Source organism: Aotus nancymaae, unplaced genomic scaffold (assembly GCF_030222135.1).
Source record: "Aotus nancymaae isolate 86718 unplaced genomic scaffold, 86718_ANA_hifiasm-v0.15.2.pri h1tg000006l, whole genome shotgun sequence".
Lineage (NCBI taxonomy): Eukaryota > Metazoa > Chordata > Mammalia > Primates > Aotidae > Aotus > Aotus nancymaae.
In genome coordinates, this window is record NW_026988417.1 from 45,201,696 (window position 1) to 45,222,827 (window position 21,132).

A 21,132-nucleotide genomic window follows, 5' to 3' on the forward strand; every position below is an offset into this window, starting at 1 on the left:
CCATATCTTTTTCATTCATCCCTGCCCCTCCCTCCACAAAAAAATAAACTCTATTACTACTATTTCGAAATTGAAATTTCTACTACTCTGAGGCCAGTTGAAACGATATGCTTCAATTTAAGGGCAACTCCCTTAATCTTACATGACTCCACAACTGAGCCATAATTTTTACGTGGTAAGTCTAGATGGTCCTTATGTCCTTGATGTTTTTTCTGTCTTATTTACTATTATTTGAACTTAAAAACTATTGATCAACTTTTGCAATCATGGAAAATCATTATCATTATTATTTATGCCTGAAAATTATCTTATTGTGATATGTTGGTAATACCAGTGAAAGGCAAACAACATATCCTAACATTCCAGCTCTTTTCAAAACTTCTTAAGAGCTACAGTCTTAGTAGGCACTTGATCTACTTTCCAAGTTATCACAAGTCACAGTTTTATCAAACGTTTTTGACATGACAGATAAGGATCTCCAGCTTCATGGCCTTCTATATTTACTGTCCACAGCCAGCCTGCTGAGCCAATGCCCAAATTTAAGTGCTTTCTTAAAGCAGCACACTTCTTCTGATATAAATCTTTATGTTAGTTAGGTTAACTTAGCTACTGTAATAAACCACCACCAAATAAGTGGCTGACCAGACTGCAAAATAATTTCTCAATCATACAGCAGTTCTATGCATATGTTCCTGTTGTTTTCCTCCAGATGATGATTCTGGGACTCTGGTTATTTCCCATTATTATGGCTCTGCCACCTCCTTGACCTTACAGTTCTCAGCATCAAGCTAGTAGATAGGGAAGGTGTTAAGAGCTATTTATGAGAAAACCAACAGATTATCTTTATAACTTCTTATAATTTTTGAGTGACACTATAAATCATGATTTATAATGTTACAGTAGTTCTTCTTTTCATTAATTTTTTGAATTGTTTTTCATCCTACATATTGTTTTTTGTTTTCTTTCTGAGAAATAAGAAGTCGAATTCCATGCTCCAAGTTTTCCCTTCTAAAGACTTAAAACAGCAAACCAAGAAAACACAGTACATTTAGGCCATTAAAAAAAATCTGCCCAAATTTGAACATTCAAATATGCTTCTCATTTTCTTCTACCTTACTTACCTTACTTCATCATCATCTCCTACTGGTCCTTATTTTAAGAATTTTTTAAAAATATAGAAATACCATTTGACCCAGCAATCCCGTTACTGGGTATACACCCAAAGGATTATAAATCATTCTATTATAAAGATGCATGCACATGTATGTTTATTGTGGCACTCTTTACAATAGCAAGGACTTGGAACCAACCCTAATGCCCATCAGTGATAGACTGGATAAAGAAAATGTGGCACATATGCACCATGGAATGTGCCTTAAAGAAAGAATACAGCCGTAAAGAAAGACCATTTCATGTCCTTTGCAGGGACATGGACGAAACTGGAAACCATCATTCTCAGCAAACGGACACAAGAACAGAAAACCAAGCACTGCATGTTCTTACTCATAAGTGAGTGTTGAACAATGAGAACACACGGACACAGGGAGGGGAACATCACACACTGGGGCCTGGGGAGTGGAGGGTTAGGGAAGGAATAGCAGGTAGTGGGGTGATTGGGGAGGGATAGTACTAGGAGAAATACCTTATGTAGATGATGGGGCAATGGATGCAGCAAACCACCACCATGGCATGTGTATACCTATGTAACAAACCTGCAGGATCTGCACAAGTACCGCAGAACTTAAAGTATAATAAATAAATAAGTAAATAAATAAATATTTACTTGTACTAAAACTTGACAATTCACCCATGCACTTATTGACCAGCTTTTCTCATCCTAGACACTTCTTTCTTCTTGCACTACTTAAAATTTGGTGTGTGACTCACCTCTACTTTCCCTGGCTTGCTCTTCTTTTTTTTTTTTTTTTTTTTTTTAACTTTGCTATCTCTTTGTCAGGAATATCTGCTCAAAGTGAGTCCCTCTCATTTGAAACACAGGAGATGATAGCCCTTCTTCAAACCACTCACTTCTGATTAATAGCCTTTTTATAATCATCCCAATCTTCTTCCATTTGGAAACTTACTTCCCAGTCTATCTTTTTTAGCAAGGAAGCGTCAGTTTGTATCATCCCATCTATACTAGAATATAAGCTTTTATAATGCACATAAATGGAATTTAAAGGTACTTTAATGGTGGTGTAAAGGTTGTGAAAACTAATATCTTAGTGAGGCATTACATACTCATAAGAAATATCTGCTTCTTCCAGTGATCTGCATGTGCATTCTGTGTCACTTAGTGCCTATCGTTGTCACTGAGGTGTGTTTCAGAACAATACATCTTTCCAGAAATACAAGCTGAGTCTGATCCAGTCCCAAAACTGTCAACTTTAAAAGAATGCAGAATGTAAGCACACTTAGAGATTTCAGAGGCTTGGTAGCCCACCTCCTTCATTTTATAGACATGACCTAGAGACTTGCTATTCAACGTGTGACCCACAGACAAGGAGAAACCATTAAAAATGCAGAATCACAGGCCCCACTCCATACCTAACTGAACAGAAATCTGCACTTTTCACAAGATAATGAATGATTCTGATGCATCATAAAGTTTAAGAAGCACTGTCCTGGTTTTAGTAAAGTTCTCTCAGGAAAAGGATATGGTTTAAAGGCTCTCTTAGGTACTAGTATCTTCCTAGCACTTGTATCTACCAGATACTACCTAGTATCTGGTAGATAAAGAATGATAGTACTATATCTACCATTCTCTGTATACAGATGTAAAATAAGTTATATAAAAAAATTGTCTTGCCTTTCTAAGACATATTCTACACATTGAGTGAAAGTATATAGAATCAGGCCAGGTGCAGTGGCTCATACCTGTAATCCCAGCACTTTGGGAGGCAGAGGCAGGTGGATCACCTGAGGTCAGGAGTTTGAGACCAGCCTGGCCAACATGGTGAAACCCCATCTCTACTAAGAATACAAAAATTAGCTGGATGTGCTGGTGGGTGCCTGTAATCCCAGCTACTCAGGAGTCTGAGGCAGGAGAATCACTTGAACCTGGGAGGCAGAGGTTGCAATAAGTTGAGATCATGCCATTGCGCTCTAGCTTTGGTGACGAGAGTAAAATGCCATCTCAAAAAGAAAAAGTATTATAGAATCAACCAAAACTTTTTAAGCATCAAAACACGTAGTCAACTGCTGACATGACATTTTTCACATGAATTCACATTCCTATTTTAAAATAGATAACTCATTCTCCATTCATCTGAGTATTAGACCCATCTTTTTCATCTTAATCATGCATGTAGTGTTGTATAGTTCCAATAGAGCAGTGTTAAATACAGTAAAGAAAAAAAGTACATGTTCTTAGCATAGAGAACGTTCATTGTAACCGTATGTCTTGTAGCCAAGCATTACACTGAAATTATTTTTAAAGTTTCCTTTTACAGAAGCATCATTTTTTGTCTTCTCCTTAAAGCAAGCCAGTTTCTAGTATTTTAAAAATTAAAAATGAAGTCTGTCATCTTTCTCTTTTAAATAGTTCTTAAACAATAACTGGTGGACCTTCTTTTACTCAATTATACCAGGATTTTAACAATATATTTAACATTCTTTATAGAACCCTTGTCTCTCATAGGTTTTAAACAATACGTAATTCACAAACTTCATAATCTAACATAACTTTTGTGCTCAATTATTTGTCTCAAATTTAGCTTTTCTAATTGCTAACCACTTGAAAATTGTTCACAATTACTTCCTTTATAATTTCAAACTCGAAAGAATTGCTTTTTATCTCTCAAACATGTTTTAAAATTGACTATGTATTATTGTCCTGAGTGAATTAGAGTATTATACGATTGACTAGACTTGTATATAAAAACATAATTTTTGTAATTATAAATTTAATTCCCCTTTCCTGCTGCCATTATCCAATTGCAACACTTACATAACTTCATAACCTTTGTCCCAGAGGATGTAGCACCTGCCTCAAATTCTGTCCCATTTTTTAACTGCTAAAATGTCACTGTTTTTCTTTTGCCTTTCTTTCATGTTAAGTTCTAATTATTGCTATTTTTTTCTTTTTGTAAAAAAAAAAAAATGTACCCAAGGACCCTTGTCCTAAGCCTGGCAATTCTGTGTTCCAGTGGCATAATTTAGTCTTCTGGAAATCTAGTTGTGATTGACCTGGTAATCTTCTTTTCATATGCTCTAGTTCTCCTTTGATCATAGCTTTTGAAAAGCTTAGCCCCTCCAATTATACCTCTATCTTTGTGGTATAAAGTTATATTGCACATCTCAGACTGTGATCTTTCTATCAAAGTGTAGAGTATCTGACTTATGCCCTTTTCAATCCTTATTGATTATTTTTTTTCAAATAAAAAAAGAGGTAACATCTTTTCATGTGCCTAGTTTCAATAAAATTCTGTCAGGAAAAGAGGGTGGTTTAAACCTTCTCTTAAATTTTAGTTATGTGATCTGAGTAGAATATGTCATTAGTAGCACTACTCAGGGTTCTGTATAACTCCCAAAAGATCTTCTTTGGCAACTTAAAGCAAAGCTAATTTCAAACTCAAAATACCACACTTTGGTAGTATATTATTGTATCAACTAGTTTCCCCTTTGGGTTTTTTTTTATATTGCATTTTAGGTTTTGGGGTACATGTGAAAAACATGCAAGGTTGTTGCACAGGTGCACAGGTGGCAGTGTGATTTGCTGCCTTCCTCCCCTTTACCTATATGTGGCATTTCTCCCCATGCTATCCCTCCCCAACTCCCCACCCCCCGCTGTCCCCCCCACTCCCCCCCCAACTGACCCCAGTGTATAGCGCTCCCCTCCCTGTGTCCATATGTTCCCATTGTTCAATGCCCGTCTATGAGTGAGAACATGCGATGTTTGATTTTGTGTTCTTGTGTCAGTTTGCTGAGAATGATGATGGTTTCCAGGTTCATCCATGTCCCTACAAAGGATGCGAACTCATCGTTTTTGATGGCTGCATAATATTCCATGGTGTATATGTGCCACATTTTTCCTGTCCAGTCTATCATCGATGGGCACTTGGGTTAGTTCCAGGTCTTTGCTATTGTAAACTGTGCTGCAATGAACATTTGTGTGCATGTGTCCTTATAGTAGAACGATTTATAATCCTTTGGATATATACCCAGTAATGGGATTGCTGGGTCAAATGGAATTTCTATTTCTAGATCCTTGAGGAATCACCACACTGTCTTCCACAATGGTTGAACTAATTTACACTCCCACCAACAGTGTAAAAGTGTTCTTATTTCTCCACATCCTCTCCAGCATCTGTTGTCTCCAGATTTTTTAATGATCGCCATTCTAACTGGCATGAGATGGTATCTCAATGTAGTTTTGATTTGCATTTCTCTAATGATCAGTGATGATGAGCATTTTTTCATATGCTTGTTGGCCTCATGTATGTCTTCTTTTGTAAAGTATCTGTTCATATCCTTCGCCCATTTTTGAATGGGCTTGTTTGTTTTTTTCTTGTAAATCTGTTTTAGTTCATTGTAAATTCTGGATATCAGCCCTTTGTCAGATGGGTAGGCTGTAAAAATTTTTTCCCATTCTGTTGGTTGCCGATTCACTCTATTGACTGTTTCTTTCACCGTGCAGAAGCTGTGGAGTTTGATTAGGTCCTCTTTGTCTATTTTGGCTTTTGTTGCCAATGCTTTTGGTGTTTTGGTCATAAAGTCCTTGCCTATGCCTATGTCCTGAATGGTTTTGCCTAAGTTTCCTTCTAGGGTTTTTATGGTGTTAGGTCTTATGTTTAAGTCTTTAATCCATCTGGAGTCAATTTTAGTGTAAGGTGTCAGGAAGGGGTCCAGTTTCTGCTTTCTGCACATGGCTAGCCAGTTTTCCGAACACCATTTATTGAACAGGGAATCCTTTCCCCATTGCTTGTTTTTATCAGGTTTGTCAAGGATCCTAATTGTTTGCACCTAATAATCTGCACCAATTAGGATTGAAAGTTCCCTAATCATCATGTGTATCTAGGTATCTAGGTAAAAGTGAAGAAACTCCCCAGAGCAAATGAATGGATACGATTTTCCAGCACTACTTTGAGAATGTGAAGAGTCAGCAGCTATGTCTTACTCACTTTGCTATTAGTTCCTAGCAGAGTCCCCAGCACACACACACAAATAAATGTTTGTGCATTCGAGCCAATCTTACTTATGTCTTTAAATTAAATGATTTCCTAACTCACATGATATAAATTTTTCTGCAAACATTATGTTTAGAATTTTGTGCTATAGTTACTGCACATAATTCCCAGTTGTCTTTTAACATCACAAATCTATTGTACAAATAAAATAAAAATGGAAAGAGAGAAATATGTAGAAGATGTTTTGCTACACAGTTCCTAACATAGCAAATAAAGAAGTGTGCCACAGGTGAGATCTTATAATGAAATTACTTGTAAATGACTTTAAAAAAATACACTCAACTGAAATCTTAGCATTGAGCCAAAATTTTAAAGTGTGTGTTTTTTTTTTTTGCAAACTTAAACATACAATTATTTCACATTAGTCCTACTTAAGAAGTTGTTACAATACTGTTATCTTCCTTTTTAGCCCGCTGTTTGTATTTTTACCTCAATATATTTTATATTTTATACAAGAAATCTGCCTTGGTATTTGAGCATGCTTGAAAAGTTTTAAGTCTCAGTGAATTTTCTCAGTGACTTTAAAACACTCCAGAAATATAGAAATCTTTCATTTCAGCCCTTTGAATGATACAGTAACAGTCTCCATGGGAGAGTTAAAGAAGCAATGAACTGCAAAGCGTGAACTCAGATGGTTGGATTTAGAAATCAGAAGGGCTCAGATTTGAAGTGATATATAGTATCTTATATTCCAGTTCAAACAGAAATGTAGAAAGTCTGAAAGTACCTGATGTTTAATAATTAAAAGATATATAACACAATACTCAGAGAACTCTTTATGCTGCATTTTTTAACTAGGAAGAAATGGTAGTTCAAATAAGTCAAGCAATGTGGCCAAAGATACTTAGCCAGTAATGGCACAGGTGAGACATAATTGTAGACAAAATTCCAAAATGAAGCTTTTTTCCCCTGTATCATGCTGTCTCTCAATTAGGACATAAACAATTGTCATACATTTCACCTTTTCAATTCTAAAGAGCTCTGGACTGAACTCAGGAACCGTGAATGCAGTGAGGGCTTTGCCAGAAATTGTTTGACATTGAACAAGTTATTTAACATCTGACAGCTTCCTCATATAAAAAGTGAGAGCCGGAGCCAGGAACTCTGAAGATCTTTCCACCTCCAACAGTATATATTTTGATATTTGGAAGGTAAAATAACAATAAATAATGATTTTTAAAAGATGTATTACAATATAATTAAAAATAAACTCTTTTAAAATCATAAATATTTAATTCTGTTTACTAATACTTGTCTTAGTCCATTTGGGCTGATAAAACATATACCATGAACTAGGCAGCTTATAAACAACAGAAATTTATCACCGTTCTGGAGGCAGAGAAGTCCACCATCAAGGTGCTGGCAGATTTAGTGTCTGCTGAGGGCACACTTTCTGGTTCATGGAAGATACTTTCCAGCTGTGTCCTCACGTGGTGAAAGGGACCAATGAGTTTTCTTGGGTCTCTTTTATAAGGGCACTAATTCCATTCCTGAGGGCTCCATCTTCATAATATAATCATGTATCAAGAGTTCCACCACCTAATATCATCATCTTGGAAACTAAGAGTTCAAAATATAAATTTTATGGAGACACAAACATTCAACCAATATCAAATTTTAAAAAATTTCCTTTTAAGTATTTTAATAATTGTATTTAATTGTATGTTTATAAACCAAGGATTCCATAATTATTTTAAAAGTTTCAAAACACCCACAGAAAATCCTCATGACTTCAACATGTTCATTTTCTGAAATGACATCAAGTATATTGACAATTTCCCTGAAAGTTTGTGACACAGTAAATTCTCCCTCTATTATTCATCTCCTATGATGCACATTAATTTTTGGTCCTCAAGAATTGAAATTTAGGATTCTAATAGGACCCTTGTGTCTGTTGCTGGAGTTACTTCTTGCAGATGTGCATGTTACTATAATTATGACCTGTGTAATAATGTATTTGGCTTTGCATAAAGAGAGTTCCAACCATTTCCTGGATCCTGGGAGGTAATCTCTTAAACTTTTGGAATTTCCTAAGTAGTAGGAATGTCCTTGTCATCATGGAGGGCCCTTCAGATGACATCTTAGTTTATGCTAATAAGGCAACTCATGATCCAAAATAAAGCAACAACTATGTAACATATTTATGACTCTACCTTAAATTACTTTTTCAGTTGGTGGACTCTCTCTGATCCTGATGTGTCAAAGAAGTGTTCTGCTCCAGTATATTCAGCCCTTTCCCCAAATAAAGAAAAATCCACTATAATTCTAATACCTAGAGAAAAATACTGTTAACACTTGGATAAGGGAGTGGGAGAGATGAAGAGACAGAGAAAGAGACAGAGATTTGAATATTCGGAGTATAGCATATAATCTAGTACTTTAATGAACATACAAACTTTACAATAATACATTAATGAGCTTACACTTTGAGTGCTCTATGAAAAGCAATCCATTGGGCATCTGAGGCTTTTGATGTGTAAGATGCAATATCTTACTTTGAAAAGCAAATCAAACTTAATACGAAATATATTTTCTTCAAACAGGCTTATTCATTTAATAACATTTTTTGACCATCTATTTGCTTGACCCTGTTTTGGCACTGCAGATAGGGAACAAGACAACAGAAAGCATAAAAATCATGAACTTTATATATTTTGTTGTGGAAAACTGAAAAGATGCAGACAAATAAGAAGAATATCATATCGTAGTTAATGCTGTGAATATAAATGTTTTAAAAACAAAAAGGGGAATATGAAAGTGAGAGACAGCCTAGCTACTCTAAATTGGACAGTGAGATAAGGCCTCTATGAGTTTGACAGTTATATTAAGTTCTGAATGATAAGGACCTAACAGCAAGATCAAGGACTGGGAGGAGCATTTCAGGCAGAATAAGGAATGAGTACAAAAGTCATAGGAGAGGAACAAACTTAACATGTCTGATTTTTTTTTAAGTCAATAAGGCTAGAGTATTATTGACTGGGAGGAAAGGTATGAGATGAAGTCTGAGAAGTAGGAGAAGCAGACCAAGCAGGGAGTTTGAATTTTGCAGGGAGTTTGAATTTTAAGTATGATGTGCAGCCATTGGAGGGCATGGGTAGGAATAAGGCAAGCCTCAAAGCAGCAAGGTCAGTTGGGAACTAACACAGGAGTCCAGGTGAGAGTGGAAGTGCCTTGGAAAGGGGAGAAAAATATAATGGAGAGAAGTGAACAGATTTACTATATGCCTTGTTATTACAGCCCAGACTTGTTAATAAATCGGATTTGTTGAGAAAACATAATCATAGCTAACATCTATATTTCTCACTTGAGTAAATTTGTGGAGGTTGCTACTGTTTGCTGAGGTTGAACATAAATGAGTGAATTTGGAAGAGGGTAGATATGTTTCAGACATCTATATCAGCAGTTCCCAACTTTTTTGGCACCAGGGGCTGGTTTCATGGAAGAAAATTTTCCACAGGAAAGCGGGGTGGGGATGGTTTAAAGAAGCAACTCTTCCACCTTCGATCATCAGGCATTAATTAGTTTCTCATAAGGAGCATGCAACTTAGATCCCTTGTATGCTCAGACCACAATAGGCTTTGGCTTTTATGAGAATCTACTGCTGCTGCTGATCTGACAGGAGGTGGAGTCCAGGCAGTAATGTTTGCTTGCCTGTCACTCACCTCCTGCTGTTCCTCCCAGTTCCAAACAGACCTCAGACCCATATTGGTCCCTGCCCGAGGCTTGGAGACCCCTGGTCTACATAATACTTAATTTTATGTATTTCTAGGACTTGAACTTGGATCATTACGCTAACGTTTACCAATTCTACCTCTGTCAACTACTAAATATCACTGCATGTGTGTCCCTGAGAAACCTGAAACTCAAGGTATCCAAAATTAAATTGCCCTTCACATGCCCTTCTTCTCCTGCTTGCCATTCTCAGCTAATGGCACCATTATCTATTAAGGCACCAAAGAATCAAAAACTGAACCAGTTCATTCAAACTTCTAAATAGCTTTAGAAGCCCTCCTTTCCTCTCTGGCTCATCTGCTTATGCTTCATTAGCTATCTTTATTTAAGAAAATGTGGCTCAAGCCTGTAATCCCAGCACTTTGGGAGGCCGAGGCGGGTGGACCACAAGGTCAAGAGATCGAGACCGTCCTAGTCAACATGGTGAAACCCCGTCTCTACTAAAAATACAAAAAAATAACTGGGCATAGTGGCATGTGCCTGTAATCCCAGCTACTCAGGAGGCTGAAGCAGGAGAATTGCCTGAACCCAGGAGGTGGAGGTTGCGGTGAGCCGAGATTGCGCCATTGCACTCCAGCCTGGGTAACAAGAGCGAAACTCCGTCTCAAAAAAAAAAAAAAAGAAAGAAAATGTAGTGACTACCTGCTATATCCCAGGCAGTCTTACTACTGAAAAGTACTACAGTGAACAAAACAAAGCAAGTCTCATCTCTACAAAGCATATATTTGAGTATTCACCCTGAGGCCATTATATAGAAAACATTGAGCAGTATCAAAACCATTATATTGCTCTAATTTTCATATTAGGTTTAGAATAATATTTCTTCAATTAACTATACTTGGAATTAGTATGTCTGTTACTTGCTGAACATTAATAAGTAACAATTACGTCTTTCCTCCTAAAATTCATTTGCTAAAAATTTTTGTGATATTGAATCCAGTTCCCTTGCTTAAGTTTTATTCTAAGTATCATAAATCATTTTATTTTATCTTATTCTTTCTCTGTTGCTCTTTATGTAGACCTGTGTTCTAACCTATATCATTTAATGCTTATCCTTGTTCCTTTATAAGTAAGATCCCCTACCTACCTCATCTTCTTTGGCTTCTTTCAAAAATTTTTTCTTTGCTTCTCCTTTTATTCAATTTGAATACATAGACCTAGGTATAGATATTTTGGTATTAATCCTGCTTGGGGTCCTTTGCACTTCTTGGATCTCTGGTTTTATGTCTGACATTAATTTGGGGGAAATTTTTATACTTTAAACATTTACTTTAAACATTTCTTTAAACTTTTCTACCATTATAACTTTAAACTTTTATACCATATATTTAAACATTTCTTCGGCTCTGTGCTCTTTTCCTTCTATTCCCGGAATTCCAATTACACATATATTTACCTTTTGAAACTGTCCCACAGTTCTTGAGTGCTTTCTCCCTGTGTGTTTGTGTGTGTGTGTGCGTGTGTGTGTGTGTGTGTCTGTTTCTTCCTTTTTTTTTTCTTTTTGAATTTCAGTTTGGGAAGTGTCTTATGACCTATCTTCAAGCTCACTAAATCTTTCCTCAACTATGTTCATTCTACGGATGATTCCATCAGAAGGCATAATGCATTTCTTTTATTGTCGTTTTCACATATAACATTTCCTTTTTATTCTTAGAGTTTCCATCTTTCTGATTATAATATCCATCTGTTCTTGCCTGCTGTCTACTTTTTCCATGGGAACCCTTAACACATTAGCTATAGATATTTTAAATGTACAGTCCGATAATTCAAACATCTGTGTCATATCTGAGTCTGGTTCAGAATATTGCTTTGTCTTTTCATACTGTGTATGCTTTTTTTCTTGCCTTTCTCAGGACTTGGGACTTTTTTGTTGAAATCCAGACATGTATGATCAGATAATAGGGACTGAAATAAATAGGCATTTATCTGAATCTGGCTAAGAGTTTGGTTATGTTTAATGTTTGCTGTAGTCATAGGTGACAGAGCCTTCAAATTTTTAGTGTGTGCATATTTTTGCCTCTCCTGTTGTCTTTTGGGTTTCCTAAGTACTCCTTCTCAAAGGGAGTCTATAATTTGAAGCTTTTTCGCTATGTTGCACTGTTATCAAAGGGAAGCCTTGTTTCTCTAGGGGTAATAATTGGGGAAGAGGAAATATTCCATAATCTTATGATTAACTCTCAGGCTTTTAGAAGGCCTGAATACTGCACTGTGACCTTCACAAGTGTTTTTCCTTTTTTTTCTCCTCAATTGATGCAGGAAGGCTAGAGGGGGCTAGAATGTGAAGAATGTCCTCTCTCCAGGCAGATAAGAGTAAGGTCCTTTCTACTGAAGAGTACGTCTTTATTATGAAGAATGATCTGGGCATATTTCATAGTGATTAGTCTTCTCTAACCCTTACCAGAGCCAGGAGGGGATCTTTCTTAGTTCTTCAACCTCAGCGATGAATGGGGCTGCTGGAGGTAAAACCCAAGAGACTGCGGGGATCTCGTCAGACTGTAGTTCCTATGAGTTTCTCATGTTCATGCTAGTCTATACTCAGCATCCAGCAATTCATCAAAATTATCATTTCATGTTTTTTCCAGTTTATTGCCCCAGCGTATTCTGCTCCAGGTAGGCAGGATTTTGTCTATGATGCTCTCAATCCACATGTTCCCCAGACTTAAAGGTGATGATTTGCCCTGCAACTTGAGTTCTCTGATGGGGTCAAGAAAAGTCATTGATTTTTCATTTCTTCAGCTCTTTTTCTTATTGTAAGGGCAATAGAGATGACTTCCAAACTATTTACACATTGGAACTAAAATTAGAAGTCAAGAAGATTCATAACAGAGACTTGCTGAATCCTATTAAAGATTACATTGACAACAAAAGATTCAGTGTAATTAAAAATGAGAGACAGGGCAGACTCCAGAGAAAGTGATTTTTTGGCTCTGTCTCTCACATTTCAAAAATCCTAGCTGAACCAGAACAATTTTTTTAAGGCAGGGAAATTGAGATGCAGGACAAGATTGCTTCAAGATGCAAATACCAAAATTCACACTGTGAACATTTATTGCTTTACCTTAACTTTCTGCTCACCTGCCTTCCCTTGTTCCTCTTGCTTCTTTCTTATGGCCAGAACAGACTGACATTTCTAGATGTGACCTGATTGTATTATATGTTTCCTATCTTAGTTGAACAGCATGAATATCTTCAATTCTCAGGCTTCAAATTAGGGAACGAACTTCATCTCTTCTCTACAACCTCACTCAACATTTTCCACCAAGTTCCTTTGTTATAATTTGACTCCATTTTTAACGTTTGACCACTGTGTTTCCAAATCCCAGTTCTCCCCTTTCTCCTCTTGCCCCACAGCTGGGAAAGCCCATAAGGAAGCCTTCACTATTCCTCACTTGCCATTGGCAGGAAGTTGTTCAAACCATGCATGTGGAAACCCTTACCATAGGCTGCCCTTAATCACAATAAAAACAAAAGCCCTTCCTTTTGCTCAAGCTTTTGTGCCTGTCCTGCTGTCACTGATAGTCCCATTATGTGAGCTTTTCATACCCTCTTGATGTAAGCATGCTGTTATCAATGTAGACATATGAGCCAATTCTGTTATGAGGGTAGTGAGCAATCACCAAATACCTTTCCGTTATATCTTTTCAAATATTTCTCCCATCTGATAGCTCCTCTTGAGACCTGGAAGGCGAAACTCTTCAGTGTTCCAATTCCTTTGCTCCCATTGTCTCTTGAACACAATTCAGTGAGACTGAATCTCTTCTTGCCAATGTCAGCAAAATTCTTCAGATTGTTTGGGATTCCAAGGTCAGGTTTTGGATTTCCTGTTTGAATTATCAGCAGCATTTGATTCAGTTAATTACTCTCTCCACTTTGATTTTTTTTTTTTTTTTTTTCCTGCTGGCTTCAAAGACAGCCTAACTTATTAATGTTCTCCTACCTCACTGGTGCTTCTTCTCAGTCTCTTTTAATTGTTCCTCTGCATCTTACTGACCTCTTAATGTTGGAATGCTCCAAGTTTTAGTCCTTAGATATCTCCTCTTCTCTGTCAACATTAATCCCTTGGTGATACCATCTATGAACTGAGAACTGCCAAATTTCTGTCTCGAGGTTGACGTCTCTCCTAAACTCCAGAGTTGTAGGATTCAAATTCCTACTCAACATCCCTACTTAGAGGACTTAATATCCATTTCAAATTTAACTGTGTTCAAAACTGAACTCCCGATATTCTTCTCCTCCATTTTCTCTACCTGCAGCTTGTCCTTCTCACTTAATAGCCACTTCGTCCTCTTTATTTATCACGTCACATCAAATTTCAAAAGATCCTGTTGTCTCTATCTTCAGAATGTTTCCAGACACTAACAAATTCTCAATACATCCACTGCTACCACATTGATCCAAAGCATTATGATACAACTGGAATATTGCAATACTCTCCTAACCACTCTCTCTCTTTTTACCCCGACACCCATCATCTATCAACATAGCAGTCAGAGTGACTCTATTAAGACATAAAGCACTTTGTGTCTCTCACACTGCTCAAAACTTTCCAATGGTTTTCTGTTGCAATTAGAGTAAAAGCCAAAGTTTTTACAAGAACCTACAAAGTCCTCAATAATCTGGCATCCCACAGTCCATATGACAAACTTCTCTCCTATTCTCCCCATTTCTCCCTCCATTCCAGCTGCAGTGACCCCTTTTGCCTTTCCCGGGACATGCAAGGCGCACTTCCAGGATTCAGTATTTCCATTGGCATTATCCTCTGCCAGGAATAACCTCGCCGCAGACAACTGCGTGTCTTGAATCCTCATTTCCTTCAAATGTGTCTGAAGCATTGCTTTCTCAGTAAAGTTTTCCCAAATCACCTTACTTAACCTCTTCTTCTACTAGGTACTTCCTATCCTCTCTGTTCTTTTTTTTTTTTCTCCAAAATACTCGAGACTTTCCTATGTATATTAATATTTAATTAATGTGTTTGTTTTTATCTCACACTAATAAAATACAACAGCCACAAGAATAAAAATGTTTTATTTTTTCTGTTTTGTTCTCTTCTGTATCTACCACACCTAGAGTAATACCTGATTTGTAGCAAACACTCAGTAAATTTTTGTTCCGTCACCGAGTCTTCTTTCTTCCAATTCTCATTGTCAATGTTTTGACTTGGGCCTTTATGAACTCTTTCTCAGCTTTTTGTATCTATCTTCTAACTTGTTTCCCTGTACTAAGTTTCAAACTTCTAAAACTCATTATTATCTAAAGTGATCTTTCTAAAGAATATCTTTGCTCTTACTTCTGTGCTCAAAAATCTCCACTGAGGCCAGGCACAGGGGCTCACGCCTGTAATCCTAGCACTTTGAAAGGCTGAGGCGGGCAGATCCCTAAAGGCCAGTAGTTCGAGACCAGCCTGATCAACATTGGTGAAACCCCATCTATACTAAAAATACAAAAATTAGCTGGGCATGGTGGTGTATGCCTGTATTCTCAGTTTCTCGTGAGGCTGAGGTGGGAAAATCATTTGAACCTGGGAGATGGAGGTTGCAGTGAGCCAAGATTGCACCACTGTGCTCCAGCCTGAGTGACAGAGGGAGACTCTGTCTCAAGACAAAAAAAAAACTCCATTGATTCCCACTATCAAATATCAAAGATAGCTTTTTTCTAAATATTGGAGTACTACAACATCACTTGATTCATCAACTGGCAGTTTCCAAAGCCTTATCCAAAACTTTGTTAATACAAATCTATAAAATGAGGACATTTTACCTAAAATATTTTGAAATACAATAAAACATGATTAAAGGCACAACTCATTTCAAGGATCACAAACCCAGAAATCTTAGGAAAGCCTCCCAGATAATTAAAAAATCTGGCCTCAACTTACCTTTCCAGTCTTTTTTTTTCTTTTTTTGAAATATAATTTTTTATTTGTAGTTATTTTATTAAATGTACATACAGTGTGAAAATTGCTGAACCTGGCCTTTGCCCTTCAATTTGAACAATATCTTTATAATATTTTATTTTTTTAAATTATTTATTTATTTATTTATTTTACTTTAGGTTCTGGGGTACATGTGCAGGTCATGCAGGGTTGTTGCACAGGTATATACTATATCCAGTATTTCTCCCCATGTTATTCCTCCCCACCCCACCCCCTCCCCCCGATTTATAGTTCTTTGGGTATATACCCAGTAATGGGATTGCTGGGTCAAATGGAATTTTTATTTCTAGATCCTTGAGAAATCGCCATACTGTCTTCCACAATGGTTGAACTAATTTAAACTCTCACCAACTGTGTAGGAGTGATCCTATTTCTCCACATCCTCTCCAGCATCTGTTGTCTCAAGATGTTTTAATGATCACCCTTCTAACTGGCATGAGATGGTATCTCAATGTGGTTTTGATTTGTATTTCTCTAATGACCAGTGATGATGAGCATTTTTTCATGTTTCTTGGCCTCATATATGTCTTCTTTTGAAAAGTGTCTGTTCATATCCTTCACCCACTTTTGAATAGGGTTGTTGTTTTCTTGTATATCTGTTTTAGTTCTTTGTAGACCTTTCCAGTCTTTGTACTCTCTCTTTCATTTATCCACTTAATGCATAAGAAAGTGTAAACAGCTGACTAATATGTGGCCATAGATTATAGGAATAATTGTTACATATAAGAAAGTATGTAAGCTGGTTAAGAGAAACTACGAGAAAGAGGAGTTTGGTTTATGGGGATGAAAAATCATCTATGATTTTTAAAATTTAATCTGGTCAACTAAATGGCTAACTCTAAAGGGATAACTAGGTGAAAAATATTCCACTTGGTGAAAAAGCATGTTCTCACAAATTTTGTTTATGGTCAATATTGAAGATTGGTTAAACCAACTTAATTTAAAACTATATTAAAAAGATTCCTTAATGAGAGAGTTTTCTTATTTGGTATAATTCATCACTCTTGATCATCAATCACTACATAATTGAATTGTAAACTGTGAAAAGTTCAAGAGACAAAGTATATTATCAGTTTTCATCCATTTCTTCCATTGTTGTAAATTGGTTGGTAACATAAAAGTAAAGCTGTAATTTCAAGACAGGCCAGGTGCGGTGGCTCACCCCGGTAATCCCAGCCCTGTGGGAGGCCAAGGTGGGTGGATCACGAGGTCAGGAGATCGAGATCATCCTGGCCAACATGATGAAACCCCATCTCTACTAAAATACAAAAATAAAAAAAATTAGCCGGGCGTGGTGGTGTGTGCCTGTAGTCCCAGCTGCTCAGGAGGCTGAGACAGCGGAATTCCTTGAACCCAGGAGGCGGAGGTTGAAGTGAGATGGGATCATACCACTGCACTCTAGTCTGGCAACAGAGTAAGACTCCGTCTTAAAAAAAAAAATTTCAAGACAGGAAAACCTATATATTTCTAAATTTGAAGCATTTTATAATAAATAGAAAAACATTCAATAAGGAATCCATAATCAAATAAAACTAAATGACATTAGTAGTTGTAAACACGAGGGTTTAAATTTTTCATTTTATAAATAGAATTATTAAACATAATATTATGAAGTATAAAGGTAAGCTAGTCATCATAAATCTCAAGGCACTTCTAATGGACTGAGTATATTTGATTTCTCCTAGAAAATGCTATCTACTTCCCTCTACATGAAATACTATTTTACTACAAGAAATGTTTTGCTTCCTTAGCGGACTCTGTGCTTTGTTATTGTGCACAATTTCATTATTTTATATATTTAAATTTTAATCTCATTCTTAAGACACTATTCATTTCTCCTTCAGTATTCTCTCTGTAACCTGAGTACTCCCTCAGCAGATGAATCACTGATTTTGCTTATACTATGATGACCCAAGCAGTCTGACTTCCTCTAAGGATGCTTTACAAAAATCATTTGCCTATGGTATCCACCTAGCCTTCATATTTTAACTCTACTAGCCAGAATCCCTGGAAAAGATTATTCTATATGATATGTGCCCCTGTGATTTCTGACCAAAGATGACTAAGAAACCCACAAACCATTGGCCTGAGATAATTCTATCCACAGGCTAGGCCAATCCATTAAATTTCTTTCCTAGGAATTTGGAATTTAACTACAGGTACTGAGACTCTGAGACATAGTTTGGCAACATGGGAAGAAAAGCAGACAAGGCAGGAATATGTAAGTGAAAATGAAGTCAGAGAAATTAGAGAGAAGCCCTCAAGATCTGGTTGTTGGTCACCTGAAGCTACTCCAATTCTTCATTTTCTAAGGGTAAATATTTCACATTTTGTGGATTTCTATGGGATTTTTATATCTTTTCACTGTGTTTGGTTAAGCTTGATTGGATTTTTGTTCCTGATCAACTGAAGAAATGATATCAAAGTCTAAAAATCACACATTCAGTTACTCTGTTGTGTTTGTATGTATAATTCATGTTAATTTTCCTGCTTTATGTTTTTGTATATTTTGTAATTTTCTGTGTTTTTCAAAAATAGAATTCATTATATTGAATTAAGCTGGATTTAATACCCCAAAAGTTATTTATTTGAAGTTCATATGATGGGAACATCTTTCTAAATTGGGTACTTCTTCATTGCACAATTCAAAAGTTTGCCCTACACATCATATCTATGGGACTGACTTCCTCTGCAGATGTGGATGGTACAGTCGGGATGAAAAAACACTGTGCATCTTCTGCTAGTAGCACCTTGTGAGCACCATTTTTCTTCTATATGAATATGCATGTGGCAGGTCACAGCATTAAAAAAACACTGTAATAAATAGAAAATGTGTGTTATCAGCTTATTCTTATTTCAAAATTGAGCATTAATTTCTTTAATTTTGAATGCACACGTATAAATTTGTGTTCAAATCTTCTCAAATATGCATGCTGTGTGTGTGATCCTTATATATGGATTTACTAAAAGTTCTTTCTTTTATAAACATTTGATAAGACCAGTAAAAAGTATTTCTAGTGACTCTTTGTGTTTCTCTTCCACGGGGTATTATTTTAAAATAATCTTCAACTTGAGGGAGTGGCTATTTGAGTACATTACAAACATCTAGTATACAAACCAGCCTTGAAATTTCTTACTCTCAATAACAGTTTGTTAGGGACAGGATTTGGCTGCAGTATCCAGCACTCCATATGTTTGATTTAGAGTATTTTCCATGTTGTCACCATTTTTTCACAGATGCACAGATGAAAGGCAAAGTAGATTAAGCTGCCATAAAATACTAAACTGTATTTTACAACAACTGCATGATGACTACCAATGAATCCCTTCATGGGCAGGATTTTTTTTTTCCCATTATATGTAGGTGGCAAAGAAAGAAAGGGCTGGAAGCAAATCAAAGAAGTCATTCAGTATCTTATCCTGTCTCTAATAAAGCCTAGACTTTGATCCATTCAAAAAAATGTAAATTTATCTTTTTGCTTTGAAGTGCACAAAAAGTAAAACTTAAAAACATTCCAGTTTGAAAGTCTTTAATTTGCTTTAACACCTATTGATTACCTTTGCCAAATACATCCAAAAAAAAAAAAAAAAGAAAGAAAACATAAGTCATGAGTCATGGTCCCTGCCCTTAAAATTTTCATAGTGGCCCCAAAGCATATTTACTTAAAAACAACAAATGTCAAATGCTTTACTCATTAAAGAGTACTTCACAACATTCCTGTGAGCCAGATATTCGTATTATCCTTATTTACAGAAGAGGAAATCAATTTTTCCAAAGACACATAACTAAGTGTGCAGAGTTAAGATTAACATCAAAGTAATTCTAAAGCCCATTCTCATTCTTCTACACCATGTTTCCATTTAACTGATGCCATCTCTGTTCCTGATAATCACAGAGGGTCTTTGAACAGTGATTTGGGGCTGCACACTAAAATGAGGCAGAAACAAGTCTAACGAGGCAGAAACAAGTCTAAGGTGTGTCTACCTCTCCAAAGATAACTTTTGGAGGAAAAGAGTTCAATACTTTTGCAGAAAATACATACAGTTTTATAATCTAGTCCAGTGAAAGCATAACCTAATCCATCTGAAGCATGATTCAATCCAGTCTGTCTCCTAAATTCAATGCAGATATTGCTAATTAACCCCAGAATATTTGAATATAGACCCAGGTACTTTCTTCACGAAGAGCTGACAATGGCCATTATCAAATCTTTAGAGTTAACATACAAAATGAAAACTGCTTGTTATGTTTCCTCTATCATAAACCTCATTTCCCAAGGAGTAGAGTAATACTGAATATACTATAAATCCTTAGTGAAACATTTGGTACTATAAAAATATCAAGTTATGTGGCATCTAGAGTTTATTCTCAATTAACCAGCTTTATTTTGTTGTTGAAAAAATGATAATAGTTTCATACAATGTATTCTTCATATATGTAAATTTCTAATTATAAGTTTTTTTTCTGATTTTAATAACTCTTCTCTTTGTGTAGTAGTGTAATTAATTTTAACAGGGGATTAAAGCAGAAATTAGGCCACATTAGATTGAGCCACAAGTGGTAGGTTTTGAAGTAGAGGTGTTTTTAGACTAAAGCTTCTTACTCTATTTAGAAGCTTTAGTCTAAAACTGTTTATTTGGAGGTAGACACCCATGAAACAGGTGTGAATTTATTCAAAAGTAATCAAATGCAAGAAATGCCATATTTTAAATGAAATTATCCTAGCTTGCAGTCTTCAGCCACTAAGATAACAGAATGTCTAAGCATTTGGAGAGCTCCATCCTGTCTCCTTAAGATTTTATAAGATTATTGAGGCCAATTTTGTTTCAGGAATATCGGAGACAGTGTAGAGTATGTCATTGCCTAATGTTGGTTCATAATTCCTGGATGAGCTGTGTTCTTTCGGGTGAACCACAGGGATGCCCCTAAAGCTTTAACCCAGTATCATTCATAAAGAACCTTCATTGCTGCTCTCACAGCCACAATGTTCACAGACTAACTTCCATAGGTATTCTGTAGCCTTCCCCCATTGAAGTATTGCCACATTGCAGGAAATGGAGAACAGATCTCTGCCATCTATTAATTGTCACAGTCTGAGAACCTCACCATTTCCCAGATCAGACTGTCTCCTCCCCAATCTCTCTGCCTTTAACTCTCAAGAGCGGTGCTGTCCAATCCAGTAAGCATTTGCTCCATATAGCAATTGGGCACCATGAAAATGTAGCCAGTCTGAATTAGGTATTCTGTAGGCAGAAAAAAACACACTGTGAGTCAAACAC